Here is a 22,895-nt window from a genome sequence, read left to right on the forward strand (position 1 = left end):
TAGGTCTCAAATGAGTCTCTTGTAAACAACAAATAGATGGGTCTTGCTTATTTATTTATTTATTTATTTATTTATTTATTTATGTTTATTTATTTATTATTGGAGTTCAATTTGCCAACATATAGCATAACACCCAGTGCTCATCCCATCAAGTGCCCCACTCAGTGCCTGTCACCCAGTCACCCCCACCTCCTGCCCACCTCCCTTTCTATCACCCCTTGTTCATTCTTGCTTTTTTATCCAGTCTGAAACCCTGCATCTTTTGATGGGGTCATTTAGCCCATTCACGTTCAGTGTTACTATTGAAAGATATGAATTTAGTGCCATCGTAATACCTATTCAGTCCCTGTTTTTGTGGATTATTTCTTTGGGCTTTGTCTTTCTTTTACAGGATCTCCCTTAATACTTCTTGCAGAGCTGGTTTGGTGGTCACATATTCTTTCAGTTTCTGCCTATCTTGGAAGCTCTTTATCTCTCCTTTTCTGAATGAGAGCCTTGCTGGATGAAGTATTCTTGGCTGCACGTTCTTCTCATTGAGTCCCTGACTATATCCTGTAAGCCCTTTCTGGTCTGTGGGGTCTCTGTGGAGAGGTCTGCTATTAATCTAATATTTCTCCTCATATAAGTTAGGGATCTCTTGTTTCTCACTGTCTTAAGGGTTTTCTCTTTATCTTTGGAATTTGCAAGTTTCACTATTAAATGTCAAGATGTTGAATGGTTTTTATTGATTTTAGTGGGGGAACCTCTCTATATCCTGGATCTGAGTGCCTGTTCCTGCCCCCCCCCCAGATTAGGGAAGTTATCAGCTATAATTTGTTCAAATATGCTTTCTGGCCCTCTGTTCCTCTCAGCGCTCTCTGGAACCCCAATTATACATAGATTTTTTTCCTTCTGAGGCTGTCATTAATTTCCCTTAACCTTTCCTCTTGGTCTTTTAATTGTTTTTCTCTTTTTTCCTCAGCTTCCTTCCTTGCCATCAACTTGTCTTCTATGTCACTCACTCTTTCTTCCACCTCATTACCCATCATCATTAGGACCTCCTGTTTGGATTGCATCTCATTTAATTGCTTTTTAATTTTGGCCTGATTAGATCTAAATTCTGCAGTCTTGAAGTCTCTTGAATCCTTTATGCTTTTTTTCCAGAGCCATCAGGAGCTTTATAATTGTGCTTCTGAATTGGCTTTCTGACAGTGAATTGTAATCCAAATTCTGTAACTCTGTGTCAGAGAATACTGTTTCTGATTCTTACTTTTGTGGTGAGTTCTTCTTTCTAGTCATTTTGCTCAGTGCAGAGTGGCTGTATGAGCGGGCTGAGTCCAGAATATCAACCATGACCTAAGAAAATTTCACCCTAGATGATACTTGTTAGAAGCTAAAACCCTTCTCTCAAATAGCATTCCAGCTATTTTCCTATCTATATGTTTTTATAGACAGATATAAAGATATATACACATAATCTGTATGTAGTATCTATCAAGTACATATATCTGTATCTGTATATATAAAGTGTATATATATATATTATATATATATAATGTACATTTGGTAATTTTTAGTTAATGACCTGCATAACAGAGCCCTCTGTAGTTGTAAAGTCAATGCCTGATGGTTCCAGGTACAGAATAGCCTATGAGAGTATCGTGAGGATTAGGGGAAGGCTGTGGATGAGGGAGAACAGGAAAGGTTGAACTCCCTATGGGATAGAGGCACTGCCTCCAATAACCTGTGAGTCAACCTGATTCTTTGAAACATATGGTTTCAGTTGCTCTGAGGATGAAGACCAAACCCTGAACATGGCTTGCAAGACCCTACATACTTTGGCCTTCCCCAGCCCCTTTGCTTATTATGCACCATGCTCCCCTTAGCTGAGCCTTGGTCACACTGGCTCCTTCTAGTCTCTCAAATATATGACCTTGGCTAATTCCAGTCCAGGACCTGCCCAGGTCATCCCCTGTGCTTCTTCTACACACTTCTTACCTATTCCTATTGACATTCAGAACTCGGCTCACTTTCGCAGGAGGCCTCCCAGGACTCTTCTGATGGGAATCATATGAATTTCTGGTCCTTTCTCACAGCTGCTTATATATCTCCTTTGTAGTTCTTGACACAAGTGTGATTTTACATTTTGGGGTGGTATTTTAATATTTAATCACTGTCTATTTTCCCGGCTGGATTATAAACTCCTCCAGGGCGGGGGCTGTGTCTCTTTCACCCATCACTGCATTCTTTTCCTCTAGTAACAAAGATAATGGTTGAGAGGAAGGAAGGGAGAGAGAGAGGAAGAGAGAGAAGGGGAAGGAGGGATTGAGGGATGGAGGGAAAGAAGGAAGGAGATTATGAAATGGTTGCAGGAGCAACTGCTTCATGCCCTATGTCAGACTTGAAAGTTCTACTGACCATCACCTGTCAACCAGGTGAGCATAGCACATCTTGCCCAGGAAAAACTGCATTGGTGTTTCAGTGCCCAGTAACCTCTCACCAGCAAGTCCCAATAAGGCTTGGAAAACAGGTTGGTGGTGTTTAAAGAACTCTGAGAACTTTATTTTATGAAAACAGAAGAGGCAGATGTGAGTAGGTATGGGTATGACCTGATTCTCTTTGGAGTTCTATGGCTAACTGGCCAAGGAGATGATCTCCTACCCTTCAGGGCTCACTCCTCACCCAACCTGGGCTCCTGGGCTCTCGTAGGATTGTTGGTTGTGGCAAATGGAACTCTACCCAAGCTAGCTCAGTAGAAGTGGGAGATTTTACTGTAAAGACAAAATAGGCAATTTCATGGACATGAGGCCACGCTGTGGCCAGACCTCATAGGAAATAGACTCCAGAAGCACTGGCAACCAAAACTATGTTCTTGTGTCTCAGGGTTGTGTGGTCTGATTTCTCTCTACTTCACCCTGACCTGTGTCCTTCTTTTTATAAACTTCCGCTGTTTGTAAAGGACTCAACATGGCCACTAGTCCTCAAATATACATGATGAATTGGGTCAAGGTTTTACAATGAAACTGATCACACTATCTGTATTTCTTGGTTGGAATTCTCTAGGGAAAGAATATGGATCAACTGGTCCACACACTATTGGGTAGGTTGTCCCTTGGACATTCACATTCACAGTTTGGGTCATATGATAGAAACATGGCTTCCTAGGTCTGCTGTGCTTTAGATAGGTTTCTTAGTAACCATTTTAAGTGAAATGAGTAGATTATGTCTGGAGGTAGCAGTCCAGAGTCATGAGTATTACACAGTTGCATTAAGAATCCAGGTTCTCGCTGTATCACATGCCTTTGGAGACTGCCAAGGCTCATAATAGAGCCATTGAATGCTTTTACTCTCATTCCCAGCGTTGGAGACACCATGGCCAAAAGGACAGAAATGGGTGCTCAATAACCAAGGTAGCCCAACCTTCATGACCACAGTTCACTGGAACAGGAGAGGCCACCTGACTCAAGGTGGGCGATTGGAAGACCCTTCTGCAGGAATTAGAAATTGCAACCATGAAAGACAAATTGTTCTAGGGAGTTGGACCTGCGGTATGTGTGACTGGGAGCAGTGCTTGGCCGAATGCTATCATGAGGACTGAATTACAAAGGAAGCAATTCTTCAGGGGAAGAGAAAGAGGAAGTTGATGTGTAGAGAAATAGAGATGAGAGGTGAAGAAACGCTGCCCATTTAGTTGTTGCAAAAGCCCTACAAAGCAACTCTTATTCTTCTTCCCATTTTACAGTTAGGTAAACTAAGGCTCAAAAATATTCAGCAATTAGGTAGAGGAAGAAGCCAGACCTCAGAGCAGATGTTACCCTAGTTCCTGTGGTTGTCTCTGCATGATGACTCTGAGTGGGGTGGAAAAGGTGATTTTTACCTTTCTTTTTATGCCCAACCAAATCATCAATGCTCTTTTTGTTATTGTTTTTCTTGTTTTGTTTTTACTACTACAACATGTGCTCCTACTGTAATTTTAAGAAGGTTGTGACTTGTCAAATCACTATGTATACAACTGAACTAATGTATCTTTGTGTGTCAACTATACTTCAATAAAACGTAAAAGAATTAAAAAAAAAAAGAGAGAAAGACACACTGCTTGGTAGATCCTGGTACCAAGGAGCTACACTGCTTGGTAGCTCCTGTTCCTGGTAGCTTGTCAGGAGATGTGCTCTCTAAGGGCTTTGTGCTTGCCTGCGTGTTCTGTAAGGATCCCTTCAGTCCTCCCAATAAATCCTTTTTAAAAAATCTTCAGTTCATTTGAGTCGGTTTCTGATACTTGATTCTAAATATCTTAACTAGTACAAAAATCAAGGGATATCAGGAGTAACGTGTAAAACCAGACTCTGAGAAAACATGTGGTATCACGTGTGACACTGTGGGGACTTCCCTCCCTGTTGTAGGATGAGTAATTGACATTTCCTGGTATATGCTGGCAAAGGAAGGACTATCATCTATCATCACCTGGGACTCAGACTACAGGCCCACAGAAATGGGGATGTCAGGGGCCTTGTTGACCAAATATCAGGATACTAGAATATATGTTGCTTCTCACAGCCTTTGGTAGAGAGCAACAAAATAGAAGCACATTCTTGCCCAGATGTCCCCCAGGAAAATATACAGAACCCACATAGCTGATATTCCAGAGTCCAGATCAAAAGATTTATTGTTAGATTGATGATAGCTTGGAGGAATTGAGGAATCTTTACAGATCCCACCATCTTCCACTCAGCCTGCAACAAATCGTATTGTAGGCAGCAGCTGGGGGGCATTCGTGAAAAACCTTGTGGACTTTGGGCTCCTACAGGGAATGCTTTGATTTCAATCCTGGGGAAACAAAAAAATGAAGAAGCCCTTCAGGAAAGCTCCTGACAGTTATTCTAACCTCCCTTTGTAACTGTGTAACACACTCACATGCCATTAGTGTCATCTGTTACCAGTAATGAGAAGTCATAATCAGTAAAAATGTCCCAACATCTTGGAGAAAATAATTTTTCATCCTTTAGAAATATTGCATTTTGTTTAACTGGGTTTTTCATAATGATACATAAAAGGAGTATCATTGTAATAATGGGTTGTCAGGGTTGTAGAACTCAGACTCTGTAACCTGCAACTGTACTAATGATATGATTCGTGAACACATGCTATTAAGCAGCAAGGGACAGGCAGGAGCCTTGCATTAGCCAAACTATCTATGCCACCCTCTGGTAGAGGGAAAAACACCTTCCCGGGTCCCAGTGAAACAAGGGTGCTAAAGTGAAGGGTAATTATTTTCTGGCACTGTAAGGAAGCAAGAAAGTCAAAGGAGTCAGAAAAATATTCACAGAGCCAGCTGATAGCATTAAAAAAGTAGTTTAATACTTTTTTTCTGAAAAATATGGTATAAGAAAAATGAAATCATAATTTCTGTAGTTCAAGTGCCTCCTAAATGCCAGGAGAGATTCTAAGATACCTCTGTACGGTTGGCGGGTGTTAGGTGAATGACCTTGAGCAACCCTCCATCCCCTTCCCCTACCCTCTGCCTATGTTACTGCTTAAATAGAATGGGGAAGAGTCAAAGGACCTCAGTTCTTCATAGAGCTCTTCTGAGGATAAAATGAAGGGGACGTTATTCTGAAAGGTCTAAGGTACTTGGCAAATATAAGAGCTCATCAGTTTTTATCTCTTTGCTTTTTTCTCTACTAGAAGGAATACAGTGGGAAAAAAGCGAAGGAGAAGCCGTGGTCAGAGTATACGTAGGGGTGAGGACAATAGACCAGAAATATAATAACTGAATTAAATGTTATTTTAGATAATTCCTACAGAGAAAAATAAGGCAAGGCAAGGTGAATAGGGAATTTGCAATTGTGTGTCAGGTTTTAGCTCAAATGCCACTTCCTTAGATATTATCTCCCTTGGATTTCTATCCTGGTTTGGAAATGATTGATTACATATATGATCTACCTCTCGTGGTAGCTTATGTAATTCTTGAAGGCAGGAAATAGGTGTATGTACTGTGGGAAGTTATAATAAAAGGAAACCTCATGAAAGTGGACTCAGAATGCTAGAAGGGGAGGCGGAGGCTCCTACTCAGTGTCAGCTGCAGGAGGAATGATCAGTCACAGACCCCCTGGCTGAGCAACTGCCGCAGGAAAACACAATCAAGTACAGGCTCCAACAGGGAAAGGTGTACATTGAGTTTCCTACAGGAAATCAGCTACCCCTGCTACCTAGCCAAGGAGAGGAGCATCACCCTGAACTCTTGCCTCTCTCCAATGGGCTTTTGTTTAAAATTATCCCTCCCGGCTCCCTCCTTCTCCTTCTCCCTAAAAGCATGTTCCTCTCTCTTGTTGGACTTGCCTGTCCTTTTGCTGCAGCTTGTTTGTCCCGATAGCACATTTCTGCTATTCCCAAATAAGCCCATTGTTTGCTGGTGAAATAACTGGCAGTTCTATTTTTAAGGCTAACAAACAGTGTGTCTGTGTGTGTTTGTATGAGTTTCAGCCTGGGGAATCTAGAGTACCTTCCACAGTGAAAAATGAGACCCTGACTGAATTTGCAGGTGGTTCTAACCTGACCCTCCCCGGTACCCCCTTTATCACAGGAGTATTTCCCTGACCTTGTTCCTTTTCTTTTTTCCTTTCTTTTCTTTCTTTTTCTTTTTTTTTTTGCCTGGACATTTTGAGACTCATAAAATGCTTGTGCATCAGATGCTAAGAATAATTGCCACCATTTCTCAACCACTGAGAGCTGGCAAAGGTCATGCCAACCTGCAGACTGTGCCAATTGCTTCTCCAGGCACTGTGCCTGTCCTACTTCTTTCCCCTAAGGTTTCTCTTGTGTTGAAGATTAAAGGGAGAAAGTTGATGAAGTAGCCGACCCCAGGGGGACAGACTGGTGGCTACAATGGGCCCTGTCTTTCCCTGGGTGAATAGGTTCCCATTACCTCTGGGCAGAGTGTGGAGTGAGCCCTGTACCTACAAAATGACTTTCTCCCAGGTCACATCTAGTGAGGGGGGCAGGGCCTATGATCCTCATTATTCAGACAGAGGAAACTGGACTCTGGAAGACTGGTGACTCCTCACAGGACAAGTCAGAACTAGAACTGGGGCTCCCTTAACCATTGTTAGAGATAGCCCAACAGGGCAAATGCTTTTACCAATGCAGATGGGAGAGAAGGTGCAAGGAACCCCAAGATCAGCAATGACCTCTCCTTGGGGACGCGGGTCAGCCATTGATTGGCCACAACGGTGCGGGGGCAGAGCACACTTGCCGAGTGTTGTGGGAGGCCAGAGCCCACAGACCGAGGACGTGTCCCACCCTACCTGTAACCACATGTAAGAACTGGTGGTGTGGGAAAGAGAAAGAGGAGATAATCATGATATTACAGTTTGTCCAGATTCTTGTCCTCAACTGGGGGTGGGGAAGGGGGATAATAAAACAACTGAGGAAGTGGAAGCAGAGAGATAGAGAGGCTTTCCCAGGATCACACAGCCAGTCAGGGAAGGGGCAGGGGACGGGGAGGAAGACCCAGGGGTCCTGCTGCGGCACACGGCAGTGTTTTCTACACCCTCAGACTGAGATTACAATTGCAGAAGAGCGGGTCATGAGCCAAAAAAGAACAATGTACAGAGGTGGAAAAATACTGTTCGGGGAAGGTGAGGTGGGTTTCAGGTGAGAATGATAGGGTTGGCCTTGTCGGCACCCATCCCCATGCTGCCAAATCAGTTTCTTCCCACCTGTCATGTGCAAAGTGGTTCAGTGTAACACTGACCTTGCTGCCCAGGTTCTTCTAGCAATAGCCAACATTCTCTCTGCTGCCCAGCACCAGAAGTCTACCATGTTCTCCCTTCATTCATTAGCAAAACGACATGGCATCATCCGTTGTCATGGTAATTTTAAAATACTTCCTTCATATATATATATATATGTGTGTGTGTGTGTGTGTGTGTGTGTGTGTGTATTTATTTATTTATTGAAGTTTGATTTGCCAACATATAGCATAGCACCCGATGCTCATACTGTCAAGTGCCCCCCTCAGTGCCCGTCACCCAGTCACCCCATACCCCCTCCCACCTCCCCTTCCACTACCCCTTGTTGGTTTCCCAGAGTTAGGAGACTCTCATGCTTTGTATTCCTCTGATACTTCCCACTCAGTTCCCCTCCTTTCCCCTATGATCCCTTTCACTATTTTTTATATTCCCCATATAAGTGAGACCATATAATGTTTGTCCTTTTCCAATTGACTTATTTCACTCAGCATAATACCCTCCAGGTCCATCCATGTTGAAGCAAATGGTGGGTATTCGTCATTTCTAATGGCTGAGTAATATTCCATTGTATACATAGACCACAGCTTCTTTATCCATTCATCTTTCGATGGACACCGAGGCTCCTTCCACAGTTTGGCTATTGTGGACATTGCTGCTAGAAACATCGGGGTGCAGGTGTCCCGGCGTTTCATTGCATCTGTATCTTTGGGGTAAATCCCCAGCAGTGCAATTGCTGCATCGTAGGGCAGGTCTATTTTTAACTCTTTGAGGAACCTCCACACAGTTTTCAGAGTGGCTGCACCAGTTCCTATTCCCACCAACAGTGCAGGAGGTTCCCCTTTCTCCACATCTTCTCCAACATTCGTTGTTTCCTGCCTTGTTAATTTTCCCCATTCTCACTGGTGTGAGGTGGTATCTCATTGTGGTTTTGATTTGTATTTCCCTGATGGCAAGTGATGCAGAGCATTTTCTCATCTACTTGTCGGCCATGTAATACTTACTGTTTCTTCTGATAGACTTTGAACCTCTGAACTCCTTGTGGATCCTTGAACACACCAGCAGTGATCTCACCTCAGGGTCTTTGCATTTGCTATTCCCCCTGCTGTAATGTTTTCTCCAGATACCATTATAATTTGCTTCCTTGACTCCTTCGAATCTTTGCTCAAATATCACCTCATGCAGCCTCCAAGCACCCTATTTGAAATTGCAAACAGTCTCCCTAGCATCCTTCTCTTTCTTTTTTTATTTTTTAATTAAAAATTTTTAAAACAGATTTTACCTATTTATTTATGAGAGACACACAGAGAAAGGCAGAGATATAGGCAGAGAGAGAAGCAGGCTCCCCCTGGGGAGCCTGATGTGCGACTCCATCCCAGAACCCCAGGATCACGACCTGAGCAGAAGGTAGACACTCAGCCACTGAGCCATACAGGTGGCCTGTTTTTTTTATTTATTTTTTTTGAGAGAGAAGAGAACATGTGAGCAGGGGAGGTGGGATGGGGTGGGGTGGGGGAGGGGCAGAAAGAGAGGGAGAGAGAAATTTTATTTATTTATTTATTTATTTATTTATTTATTTATTTATTTATTTATTTTAGGGAGAGAGAATCTTAAGCAGGCTCCATGCTCAACAGCACAGAGCCACCCAGGCACCCCACTGACATGCTTTTCTGCTGTATTTTTCTGTATAGCTCTTACCCCATCTGACATACTGTTAGGAATTCATTGGACACTTAGGTAGTCAGGGCCAGGGTCCCCAACAAAAAAGCAAAAAAGCCTGGACAGCTAAGACAAAATTACACTAGCATCCTGTTTTACAGCTTAGACAAGACCACAATAGCATCCTGTCTAGCAGTCTCTGCAAAAGTGACTTTTGCAAAACATCCTGAAACAAAACAAGTAACCATAAAACATTGGTCGCTATCACAAGTGGAAGCAGCTAGTCTCTAGATGTCAGCCCAAAAGACTAACAACACTTGAACAATAACCCGATAGGTAAACAGGTATATGACCGAAGCCATTATTGGCACACCTTAGCAGCCAATCACAGGGGGCCCACACTCAGGATGCTTAAGATTGTCCCCCTAAAGAGCTTATAAAAGCCCCTAGAGGGACACCTGGGTGGCACGGAGGTTGAGCATCTGCCTTCGGCTCAGGTCGTGATCCTGGGGTCCTGGGATCGAGTCCTGTATCGGGCTTCCAGCAGGGAGCCTGCTTCTCCCTCTGCCTGTGTCTGCCTCCCTCTGTCTGTCTCTCATAAACAAACAAACAAACAAACAAATAAATAAAATCTTAAAAAAAGCCCCTAGATTTGTTTTTTTTTTGTTTTTTTTAATTTATTTTTTATTGGTGTTCAATTTACTAACATACAGAATAACCCCCAGTGCCCGTCACCCATTCACTCCCACCCCCCGCCCTTCTCCCCTTCTACCACCCCTAGTTCGTTTCCCAGAGTTAGCAGTCTTTACGTTCTGTCTCCCTTTCTGATATTTCCCACACACTTCTTCTCCCTTCCCTTATATTCCCTTTCACTATTATTTATATTCCCCAAATGAATGAGAACATAAAATGTTTGTCCTTCTCCGACTGACTTACTTCACTCAGCATAATACCCTCCAGTTCCATCCATGTTGAAGCAAATGGTGGGTATTTGTCATTTCTAATAGCTGAGTAATATTCCATTGTATACATAAACCACATCTTCTTTATCCATTCATCTTTCGTTGGACACCAAGGCTCCTTCCACAGTTTAAGCCCCTAGATTTGAATGCCAAAACAGCAACCCTCTCAGGTCCCCTCCCTCTCCCGGAGCTTTACACTCTTGTTCAATAAACTTTGCTTTGCTGGTCTTGGTCTGGTCTCCTTCTTCATTCTTTGGAGTGGCATGACCAGGAACCATGGGTCCTGGGGGACAGCAATCCTCTAACGATACTATGGGTTTTCCTTTTGTATTTTATTTTGTCCCCTCACAACTATGTAAGTTCATAAGGGCAGGGTTCTCTGCTGTGTCCTCAGTGGCTAAAGCAGCTCCTGGCATTTAGTAACACCCAGTAAATATTTGTGGAACAAATGATGGCTAAGAGAACGCATTCCTCCAGGCTGGACCCGTTTATCATAGCTCCTAGCACGTAACACAGGCTGTGTATGGAATGAGAGAAGACCACCTTTGTTTCTTCCAAGGGTTTCATTTAAAACTCTCCTGATCATTTGCTCTTACCACCCGTGGCTTCATGACTTCGTGATTGCTTTTGTGAAGGGACTGTTTTACCAATGGTTTCTCCCATGTTCTGGGCTCTCAAATTAAGTTTTGCCACATTATGGAGCTTTCCCTGATCCCCCAGAGAGACTAAGTTTACTGGTGGCTTGCTCCTGTGGCACCCTTGGGCTTGCTTTTGAAATACACAAACCACTTAATAATGTCTGTTTTTTTTTCCCCCAACAGGCTTTGCGGGGGGGCACATGTGAGCCTCCCTGGTGATGTTCCCAACACTTCCAGGACCCTGCCTGGCACCTAGTAGACAGTGGATGAGTATTTGTTGACTGAGGGGGCCAGGTATTGTCAGCAGTGGCAGAGAGAGAGTAAATATGTTCCTTGACCTCACGCACCCCAGTGAGTAATGCTTTAGGGAAACCCCTCCCCTCAGGTACCTCAGTGCACACATCTTTAGGGAAATTCCATTGGAAGATCCAACCTGTACAAGATTATGCTCCTCCCGGGGCTCCAGGGTTGAACATGGGAATTCTGCTGTTTATTCAGTGCAAGAAAATTACAACATACTCCCCAGACTTCTTATTTAAAAATTGCTTCTCTTAAGCCTTTCAACTTGCAAGAAAGAGGCAGAAATGGTGTGTCACCAAAAAGCCTCCTTGAGCTAACCAAATAATAATAGTAATAGTAATAATAATAATAATAATAACAGCAACAATAATAATAGTTACTAACTTCCTTTATCCTAATATATGATATCTGGTTAAATGCATTGAGTACAGAGCCTGGGATTCTCAAATATTTTTGTTAGTGTTTTATTTATTTATTTATTTATTTATTTATTCCCGTGATTTATGATTTTAGGTATTTGGTTTCTTTCTTTCTGGTTCACCTAGTTGCTGTGGCACCCTGCCCAGACTGCTGCCGTATCAGCTCCTGCCAGGTGCCCCCCAAAGCTTGTCCAACACCGGGCAAGGTGCAATGTTTAAGTTTCATGATAAAGGATGCCAGCTTCAAAGGGGAGGAGCAAGATGGCGGAGGAGTAGGGTCCCCAAATCACCTGTCTCCACCAAACTACCTAGAAAACCTTCAAATTATCCTGAAAATCTATGAATTCGGCCTGACATTTAAAGAGAGACGAGCTGGAATGCTACAGTGAGAAGAGTTCGCGCATCTATCAAGGTAGGAAGACGGGGAAAAAGAAATAAAGGAACAAAGGCCTCCAAGGGGAGGGGCCCCGCGAGGAGCCGGGCTGAGGCCGGGGCGAGTGTCCCCAGGACAGGAGAGCCCCGTCCCGGAGGAGCAGGAGCTGCACCGACCTTCCCGGGCGGAAAGGGGCGCATGGGGAGTTGGAGCAGGACCAGGAGGGCGAGGAGGCCCTCGGGCTCCCGGGGACACTAACAGACACCTGCGCGCCCAGGAGAGTGCGCCGAGCTCCCTAAGGGCTGCAGCGCGCACGGCGGGACCCGGCGGGACCCGGAGCAGCTGAAGGGGCTCGGGGGCGGCTCCGCGGAGGGGGCTGCGGGGCCCCGGGAGCAGCTCGGCCGGGCTCGGGCAGAGGAAGAGGCTCCGTGCGGAGGGGCCTGCGCGGTTCCAGGAGCAGCTCGGAGGGGCTCGGGCGGCGGCTCCGCGGAGGGGGCTGCGCGGCCCGGGAGCGCGAATCCACCAGCGCAGGCTCCGGGGCACAGGGCGCCGGGACACAGCCCAGGATCCGGCCTCCCCCGGGACAGGCAGAGGCCGGGAGGGCCCAGGACAGCGAGGACGCTCCTGCCCCAGCTGAGCAGATCAGCGGCCCCGCCCCGGAGCCTCCAGGCCCTGCAGACGGAGAGCTCCGGAGTTACTGCGGGGGCTGAATCCAGGTTTCCAGAGCTGCCCCGCCACTGGGGCTGTTCCTCCTGCGGCCTCACGGGGTAAACAACCCCCACTGAGCCCTGCACCAGGCAGGGGCACAGCAGCTCCCCCAACTGCTAACACCTGAAAATCAGCACAACAGGCCCCTCCCCCAGAACACCAGCTAGACGGACAACTTCCAGGAGAAGCCAAGGGACTTAAAGAACACAGAATCAGAAGATACTCCCCGGTGGTTCTTTTTTTGTTTGTTTGTTTTTGTTTTTGTTTTTGTTTTTGTTTTGTTTTGCTTTTTGATTTGTTTCCTTCCCCCACCCCCTTTTTTTCTCCTTTCTTTTTCTTTCTCTTTTTCTTCTTTTTTTTTTTTTTTTTTCGTTTTTTTTTCTTTTTCTTCCCTTTTTTTTTTTCTCTTTCTCTTTTCTTTCCTTCTTTCTCTCCTCTCTTTTTCTCTTTTTCCCAATACAACTTGCTTTTGGCCACTCTGCACTGAGCAAAATGACTAGAAGGAAAACCTCACCTCAAAAGAAAGAATCAGAAACAGTCCTCTCTCCCACAGAGTTACAAAATCTGGATTACAATTCAATGTCAGAAAGCCAATTCAGAAGCACTATTATACAGCTACTGGTGGCTCTAGAAAAAAGTATAAAGGACTCAAGAGACTTCATGACTGCAGAATTTAGAGCTAATCAGGCAGAAATTAAAAACCAATTGAATGAGATGCAATCCAAACTAGAAGTCCTAACGACGAGGGTTAACGAGGTGGAAGAACGAGTGAGTGACCTAGAAGACAAGTTGACAGCAAAGAGGGAAACTGAGGAAAAAAGAGACAAACAATTAAAAGACCATGAAGATAGATTAAGGGAAATAAACGACAGCCTGAGGAAGAAAAACCTACGTTTAATTGGGGTTCCCGAGGGCGCCGAAAGGGACAGAGGGCCAGAATATGTATTTGAACAAATTCTAGCTGAAAACTTTCCTAATCTGGGAAGGGAAACAGGCATTCAGATCCAGGAAATAGAGAGATCCCCCCCTAAAATCAATAAAAACCGTTCAACACCTCGACATTTAATTGTGAAGCTTGCAAATTCCAAAGATAAGGAGAAGATCCTTAAAGCAGCAAGAGACAAGAAATCCCTGACTTTTATGGGGAGGAGTATTAGGGTAACAGCAGACCTCTCCACAGAGACCTGGCAGGCCAGAAAGGGCTGGCAGGATATATTCAGGGTCCTAAATGAAAAGAACATGCAACCAAGAATACTTTATCCAGCAAGGCTCTCATTCAAAATGGAAGGAGAGATAAAGAGCTTCCAAGACAGGCAGCAACTAAAAGAATATGTGACCTCCAAACCAGCTCTGCAAGAAATTTTAAGGGGGCCTCTTAAAATTCCCCTTTAAGAAGAAGTTCAGTGGAACAGTCCACAAAAACAAAGACTGAATAGATATCATGATGACACTAAACTCATATCTCTCAATAGTAACTCTGAATGTGAACGGGCTTAATGACCCCATCAAAAGGCGCAGGGTTTCAGACTGGATAAAAAAGCAGGACCCATCTATTTGCTGTCTACAAGAGACTCATTTTAGACAGAAGGACACCTACAGCCTGAAAATAAAAGGTTGGAGAACCATTTACCATTCGAATGGTCCTCAAAAGAAAGCAGGGGTAGCCATCCTTATATCAGATAAACTAAAATTTACCCCAAAGACTGTAGTGAGAGATGAAGAGGGACACTATATCATACTTAAAGGATCTATTCAACAAGAGGACTTAACAATCCTCAATATATATGCTCCAAATGTGGGAGCTGCCAAATATATAAATCAATTATTAACCAAAGTGAAGAAATACTTAGATAATAATACACTTATACTTGGTGACTTCAATCTAGCTCTTTCTATACTCGATAGGTCTTCTAAGCAAAACATCTCCAAAGAAACGAGAGCTTTAAATGATACACTGGACCAGATGGATTTCACAGATATCTACAGAACTTTACATCCAAACTCAACTGAATACACATTCTTCTCAAGCGCACATGGAACTTTCTCCAGAATAGACCACATATTGGGTCACAAATCGGGTCTGAACCGATACCAAAAGATTGGGATTGTCCCCTGCATATTCTCGGACCATAATGCCTTGAAATTAGAACTAAATCACAACAAGAAGTTTGGAAGGACCTCAAACACATGGAGGTTAAGGACCATCCTGCTAAAAGATAAAAGGGTCAACCAGGAAATTAAGGAAGAATTAAAAAGATTCATGGAAACTAATGAGAATGAAGATACAACCGTTCAAAATCTTTGGGATGCAGCAAAAGCAGTCCTAAGGGGGAAATACATCGCAATACAAGCATCCATTCAAAAACTGGAAAGAACTCAAATACAAAAGCTAACCTTACACATAAAGGAGCTAGAGAAAAAACAGCAAATAGATCCTACACCCAAGAGAAGAAGGGAGCTAATAAAGATTCGAGCAGAACTCAACGAAATCGAGACCAGAAGAACTGTGGAACAGATCAACAGAACCAGGAGTTGGTTCTTTGAAAGAATTAATAAGATAGATAAACCATTAGCCAGCCTTATTAAAAAGAAGAGAGAGAAGACTCAAATTAATAAAATCATGAATGAGAAAGGAGAGATCACTACCAACACCAAGGAAATACAAACGATTTTAAAAACCTATTATGAACAGCTATACGCCAATAAATTAGGCAATCTAGAAGAAATGGACGCATTCCTGGAAAGCCACAAACTACCAAAACTGGAACAGGAAGAAATAGAAAACCTGAACAGGCCAATAACCAGGGAGGAAATTGAAGCAGTCATCAAAAACCTCCCAAGACACAAGAGTCCAGGGCCAGATGGCTTCCCAGGAGAATTTTATCAAACGTTTAAAGAAGAAATCATACCTATTCTCCTAAAGCTGTTTGGAAAGATAGAAAGAGATGGAGTACTTCCAAATTCGTTCTATGAAGCCAGCATCACCTTAATTCCAAAGCCAGACAAAGACCCCGCCAAAAAGGAGAATTATAGACCAATATCCCTGATGAACATGGATGCAAAAATTCTCAACAAGATACTGGCCAATAGGATCCAACAGTACATTAAGAAAATTATTCACCATGACCAAGTAGGATTTATCCCTGGGACACAAGGCTGGTTCAACACCCGTAAAACAATCAATGTGATTCATCATATCAGCAAGAGAAAAACCAAGAACCATATGATCCTCTCATTGGATGCAGAGAAAGCATTTGACAAAATACAGCATCCATTCCTGATCAAAACTCTTCAGAGTGTAGGGATAGAGGGAACATTCCTCGACATCTTAAAAGCCATCTATGAAAAGCCCACAGCAAATATCATTCTCAATGGGGAAGCACTGGGAGCCTTTCCCCTAAGATCAGGAACAAGACAGGGATGTCCACTCTCACCACTGCTATTCAACATAGTACTGGAAGTCCTAGCCTCAGCAATCAGACAACAAAAAGACATTAAAGGCATTCAAATTGGCAAAGAAGAAGTCAAACTCTCCCTCTTCGCCGATGACATGATACTCTACATAGAAAACCCAAAAGTCTCCACCCCAAGATTGCTAGAACTCATACAGCAATTCGGTAGCGTGGCAGGATACAAAATCAATGCCCAGAAGTCAGTGGCATTTCTATACACTAACAATGAGACTGAAGAAAGAGAAATTAAGGAGTCAATCCCATTTACAATTGCACCCAAAAGCATAAGATACCTAGGAATAAACCTCACCAAAGATGTAAAGGATCTATACCCTCAAAACTATAGAACACTTCTGAAAGAAATTGAGGAAGACACAAAGAGATGGAAAAATATTCCATGCTCATGGATTGGCAGAATTAATATTGTGAAAATGTCAATGTTACCCAGGGCAATATACACGTTTAATGCAATCCCTATCAAAATACCATGGACTTTCTTCAGAGAGTTAGAACAAATTATTTTAAGATTTGTGTGGAATCAGAAAAGACCCCGAATAGCCAGGGGAATTTTAAAAAAGAAAACCATATCTGGGGGCATCACAATGCCAGATTTCAGGTTGTACTACAAAGCTGTGGTCATCAAGACAGTGTGGTACTGGCACAAAAACAGACACATAGATCAGTGGAACAGAATAGAGAATCCAGAAGTGGACCCTGAACTTTATGGGCAACTAATATTCGATAAAGGAGGAAAGACTATCCATTGGAAGAAAGACAGTCTCTTCAATAAATGGTGCTGGGAAAATTGGACATCCACATGCAGAAGAATGAAACTAGACCACTCTCTTTCACCATACACAAAGATAAACTCAAAATGGATGAAAGATCTAAATGTGAGACAAGATTCCATCAAAATCCTAGAGAAGAACACAGGCAACACCCTTTTTGAACTCGGCCATAGTAACTTCTTGCAAGATACATCCACGAAGGCAAAAGAAACAAAAGCAAAAATGAACTATTGGGACTTCATCAAGATAAGAAGCTTTTGCACAGCAAAGGATACAGTCAACAAAACTCAAAGACAACTTACAGAATGGGAGAAGATATTTGCAAATGACATTTCAGATAAAGGGCTAGTTTCCAAGATCTATAAAGAACTTATCAAACTCAACACCAAAGAAACAAACAATCCAATCATGAAATGGGCAAAAGACATGAACAGAAATCTCACAGAAGAAGACATAGACATGGCCAACATGCACATGAGAAAATGCTCTGCATCACTTGCCATCAGGGAAATACAAATCAAAACCACAATGAGATACCACCTCACACCAGTGAGAATGGGAAAAATTAACAAGGCAGGAAACAACAAATGTTGGAGAGGATGTGGAGAAAAGGGAACCCTCTTACACTGTTGGTGGGAATGTGAACTGGTGCAGCCACTGTGGAAAACTGTGTGGAGGTTCCTCAAACAGTTAAAAATATACCTGCCCTACGACCCAGCAATTGCACTGTTGGGGATTTACCCCAAAGATACAAATGCAATGAAACGCTGGGACACCTGCACCCCGATGTTTCTAGCAGCAATGGCCACGATAGCCAAACTGTGGAAGGAGCCTCGGTGTCCAACGAAAGATGAATGGATAAAGAAGATGTGGTTTATGTATACAATGGAATATTACTCAGCTATTAGAAATGACAAATACCCACCATTTGCTTCAACGTGGATGGAACTGGAGGGTATTATGCTGAGTGAAGTAAGTCAGTCGGAGAAGGACAAACATTATATGTTCTCATTCATTTGGGGAATATAAATAATAGTGAAAGGGAAAATAAGGGAAGGGAGAAGAAATGTGTGGGAAATATCAGAAAGGGAGACAGAACATAAAGACTGCTAACTCTGGGAAACGAACTAGGGGTGGTGGAAGGGGAGGAGGGCGGGGGGTGGGAGTGAATGGGTGACGGGCACTGGGTGTTATTCTGTATGTTAGTAAATTGAACACCAATAAAAAAAAAAAAAAAAAAAAAAAAAAAAAAAAAAAGGATGCCAGCTTCCCTGCTGTCCTTCTCTACCCAAAGTTTATAAAAGTAGTCTCTTGTATTTTTGTGGATAATTTTGATTCATAAATTGTTTTTTGATGTGATAAGCTAATTGGATACTATTTATTAGTTTCTTTATCCATTAATCTGACACTTCATTTTCATATCTTATTCCACATGTTCTTGAGTTTGTTTTCAGTATTTACTCCCCCCACTCCCAGATATATTTTAGTAGTGTAGTGTCTTTAATTTTTGAAGGTTTGGAATGTATTTTGCTGTCTGTTAGAGCAAGATATTTCAGTCTTTGGTGATGCATCCAAAGTTCTAGATAAAATTTAAGATCAACTTGTCAATGCTTTAACAATGTGTCAGTTACCCATTGTCATAATAACTCATTGGTTTAAGAAAAAGCTTTTGTTATTGCTCACGAGTCTATGGGTTAGTTAGATAGTGTTTCTGATTTTAGCTGGGGAGGCTCATATATCTGTGGTCAACTTTGGATTGGGTCATAGCTTGGCTAGTTCTCCCACATATTTGGGGTTTTAGCTGGCTGGAGGCAGTCCTTGGCTGGGACCACTGGGCTCTCCTCCCAGTGGTGCCTCATCCTCCAACAGGCTAGCTCAAGCTTGTGCACACAGCAGTGGCAGGGACTCAGAATCAGAGCAGACGTGTGTAAGGTCTGTGAAGGCTGAGCCTCAGAACTTAGAATGCCGTCTCTTCGGCTGCATTCTGCTGAATACAGTCATAAAACAGGCAGGCAAATATTCAAAGGGTGGGGAAATTGACTCACTCTCTATGACCCCAGTCAAGGGCCACACTCTTTCTCAAAGCTTCAATCACACTGCAAAAGGCATGCGAAAGAGTGGCCCTTTGTAGGAGTCATCGATACAATCCTCACGAGCAATCAAACAGCATAAACAAAAAGCTTATTGGATTGAACTTGCATTGAAATAATAGATCTAATTCTGTGAGAACTGACATTCTTACATTATTAATGAGCCTTCCCTTCTAACAAAATTGCAATCTCTTCCCACTTATACATATCTTCTGTTTTTTTTTCTTTTAAAGATCCACTTACTTATTTTTTTTTAAAGATTTTATTTATTTATTCACAAAGAGAGAGGCAGAGACATGGGCAGAGGGAGAAGCAGGCTGCCTGTGGGGAGCCCAATGCAGGACTCAATCCCAGGATCCTGGGATCACGACCTGAGCCAAAGGCAGAACTCAACCACTTAGCCACAAAGGTGCCCCTCATGTATTTATTTGAAAGAGAGAGAGAGAGAATGAGAGAGACAGAGAGAAAGAGAATGAGAGAGAGAGAGAGAGAGAGAGAGAGAGCAGGAGCTGGAAGGGCAAGAGGGGTAGGGAGAAAAAATCCCATGTGGACTCTGCTGAACACAGATCTGATGTGGGACTCATCTCACGACCCTGAGATCACTACCTGAGCTGAAACCAAGAGTTGGGCACTAAACCAACTGCACCACCCAGGCGCCCTGTGTCTTTCTGTAATTTTATAAAATTATGTCCTTTATGGATTTTATAATTATGGATTTTATAATTTTCTTTATATAGAATGATACTTATTAAGTTGCTTCTTAAATAGTGATTGTTCTTTGTGTTATGGTATGAATTAAAATCTCTCTTTTGTTGCATTGTCTAATCCAACACTGTTCAATAGAAATATAGTATGAATTACAAATACAGTTAAGATTTTTTTACAGTCACATTAAATATTAATAGGTGAAATTAATTTTTCATAGCATATTTTATTTGACACAATGTATCTAAAATACTATCATTTCAATGTATAACTTATAAACATTGTTAATAAGATATTTTACTTTATTTTTCCATATTAAATCCTTAAAATCCAGTGTTTATGTGAGAATACATCTTAATTCTGACTAGCTTCATATCCAGAGCTTAATAGTCACATATGGCTGCTGCTACCAGCATGGCAATTATAGCTATTAATTTTTAAAAATGTTTTTCGTGCATGTAGATGTCACACAGAAATCTCTTATGAACTTATGATGATTTTCAGTTTGTTTTCTAGTTTTCTCCATATCAATATATATAATACATAAATTATAACAATTTTCCACTTCCACTTGAACTTTTAACAGTTTATTTTATATAAAAAATCTGTTGCATTGGTTATAACTTCTAAAGACATGTTAAATAAATACTGTGAAGGGCAGCTGTTTTGCTCCAGACATGATGTCAGTGGAAATGCTTTTACTTAATTAATTTATTTATTTAAAAGATTTTATTTATTTATTCATGAGAGACACAGAGAGAAAGGCAGAGACATAGGCAGAGGGAGAAGCAGACTCCCTTCAGGGAGCCTGCTGTGGGACTTGATCCTGTAATCAGGCCCTGAGCCTAAGGCAGACACTCAACTGCTGAGCCACCCAGGCATCCCAATGGAAATGCTTTTAGTGTGTCACCATTAAGTATGGTGTCCACTGCTGATTTCTGGAATACAACCTCCCTTATCAACATAAATAAGTCTATTCCTGATTTTCAAACTTGTTCTTTTTTGTTGTCTATATTTTGAAGTAAAGAATAAGTGTTAAATTTTATCAAGCACTTTTTGGGGGGGGCATATATCACTATGGCCATTTGAAATTTTCTTTTAGCATATGCTAAAAATAAATCACATTAAGAGACTTTAAAAAATTTTTTTTTACTTATTTATGATAGGCACACAGTGAGAGAGACAGGCAGAGGGAGAAGCAGGCTCCATGCACCGGGAGCCCGACGTGGGATTCGATCCCCGGTCTCCAGGATCACGCCCTGGGCTAAAGGCAGGCGCTAAACCACTGCGCCACCCAGGGATCCCAAGAGACTTTTTTTTTTTTTTAACATTAAGAGACTTTCTAATGTTGGACTATCCTTGCTTCTTCAGAAGAAGGATCCTTAAAGGTTTATTTTTTTACACCAATAGACTGACTCACTTTGCTAACTTTTTATTCCAAAATTTTGTAATTGAGTTAAGTAAGTGAGATTAATGTTCACTTTTATTTGTGTGTGTGTGTGTGTGTGTGTGTGTGTGTGTATTCTTTTTTTGGTATTTTTTAAAATTGGAGTTCAATTTGCTAACATATAGCATAACACCCTGTGCTCATCCCATCAAATGTCCCCCTCAGTGCTTCTGGTTTTACTACTAGTGTTGTTATATCTGTTATATACTTGGTGTTTAAATATGTCAGGAACTATTTTTTGCAGGTTCCAAGAATATCACCATAAAATCTATCTTATTCTGATGCCTTTGATGCAAGTGGGGTTAATTGCTTTTCGACTTTGGTGATGTACTTAGCTCTCTATTTCTTCTGTACTAATTTAATAATTTGTTTTTTCCAGAGAAATAAAGGATGGCATTTAGATTTCCAAATGTAATGTTAAAAAATTATATAGGGTATCCTACTTTAATTTTTATTATGTAATATCTTAATCATCCAGAAAAATATAAAGAATTTTTAAAAAACTATCTTATTTATTTATTCATAAGAGACACACACACACAGAGGCAGAGATACAGGCAGAGGGAGAAGCAGTCTCCATGCAGGAAACCCGACGTGGGACTCGATCCCGGGACTCCAGGATTGCATCCTGGGCTACAGGGGGCACTAAACCGCTGAGCCACCCGGGCTGCCCCACTTTTAACTTTAAAATATTAGATAAACATAGTAAAATGTTAATAGTTGGCAAACCTCGCGTCGGGTTCCCTGCATGGAGCCTGCTTCTCTCTCTGCATGTATCTCTGCCTCTCTCTCTCCTCTCTGTGTATTCTCATGAATAAATAAATAAAAAAAATCTTTAAAAAGATAGAAGTATAATGATATTTTTGAAACCTTTATGAATCCATCTCTGATTTCATTTTTATCCTTATTGATACACATGGCTCTGGGTCATATTTAATTTTTTATGGATCTGATATATATGATCTATTCTTTCTCATAATTTAAAATGACCTCTATGGACTGTATTTTTTTCATTCTTCAGTCCTAATGGCGTTCACTTGTTTTGTTGTTTGTCTCTTTTGAGTGGACTGACAATATGTTTTCTATTGTACTGATCATTTCAAAGAGCCAGCTCCTGGTTTTATTTATCAAGTGCACTAAACAATTTGTCTTATATATTGTAACTTTTACTTTTTCTCTTCTCTTTCCCTGTTTTACTTCCTTCTGGCTTCTTTTGTTCATGAGTGTGTGTGTGTCTATATGTGTGTTAGTATTTACTTGCAACACACCTAGTTTGTTTCATTTTCCGTATCTTCTAATGAATGCATTTACAAGTCTAGCCTTTCTCTCTTTTGATTGTTCACAGATTTTAATATATACTAATCTGTTATTTCTAAAAAGTTTGAAATTTCAGTATGAGTTCCATTTTGTCTCCAGTGTAACTGAACAGGCTCTTTTGATATGTCAAAATAGTTGGTGTTCTTTTTGGCTAGACCTTTGGTAATTTCTTTGTGCCCTACATTGTGATGAGAGAATAGTTGGGAATTAAATTCTAGATCAAAATCAGTTTCCGTAATCTTTATAGACATTTTCTTTCATTTGACTTCTAGCATTTGATATAGTAGATAAAAATTTGATGGTAGTCTATTTC

General features: G+C 41.8%; 1 protein-coding gene across 5 annotated transcripts in view; it reads left to right on the forward strand.

Moving 5' to 3' along the window:
- LOC144292678 (olfactory receptor 9Q2-like) overlaps window positions 1-22,895 on the forward strand; it is a 96,814-nt gene that overhangs the window by 26,882 nt on the left and 47,037 nt on the right. For 2 of the 5 annotated variants that reach the window (XR_013360032.1, XR_013360030.1), the window contains one exon: window positions 3,339-4,193. The exons of 2 other annotated variants lie outside the window; for them this stretch is intronic. The gene's annotated coding sequence lies outside the window, so the exon portion shown is untranslated. Of the gene's footprint in view, window positions 1-3,338; window positions 4,194-22,895 lie in introns of those variants that run through there. One more of the 5 variants, XR_013360029.1, reaches the window with a different exon arrangement.

Source organism: Canis aureus, chromosome 21 (genome assembly GCF_053574225.1).
Source record: "Canis aureus isolate CA01 chromosome 21, VMU_Caureus_v.1.0, whole genome shotgun sequence".
Classification (NCBI taxonomy): Eukaryota; Metazoa; Chordata; class Mammalia; order Carnivora; family Canidae; genus Canis; species Canis aureus.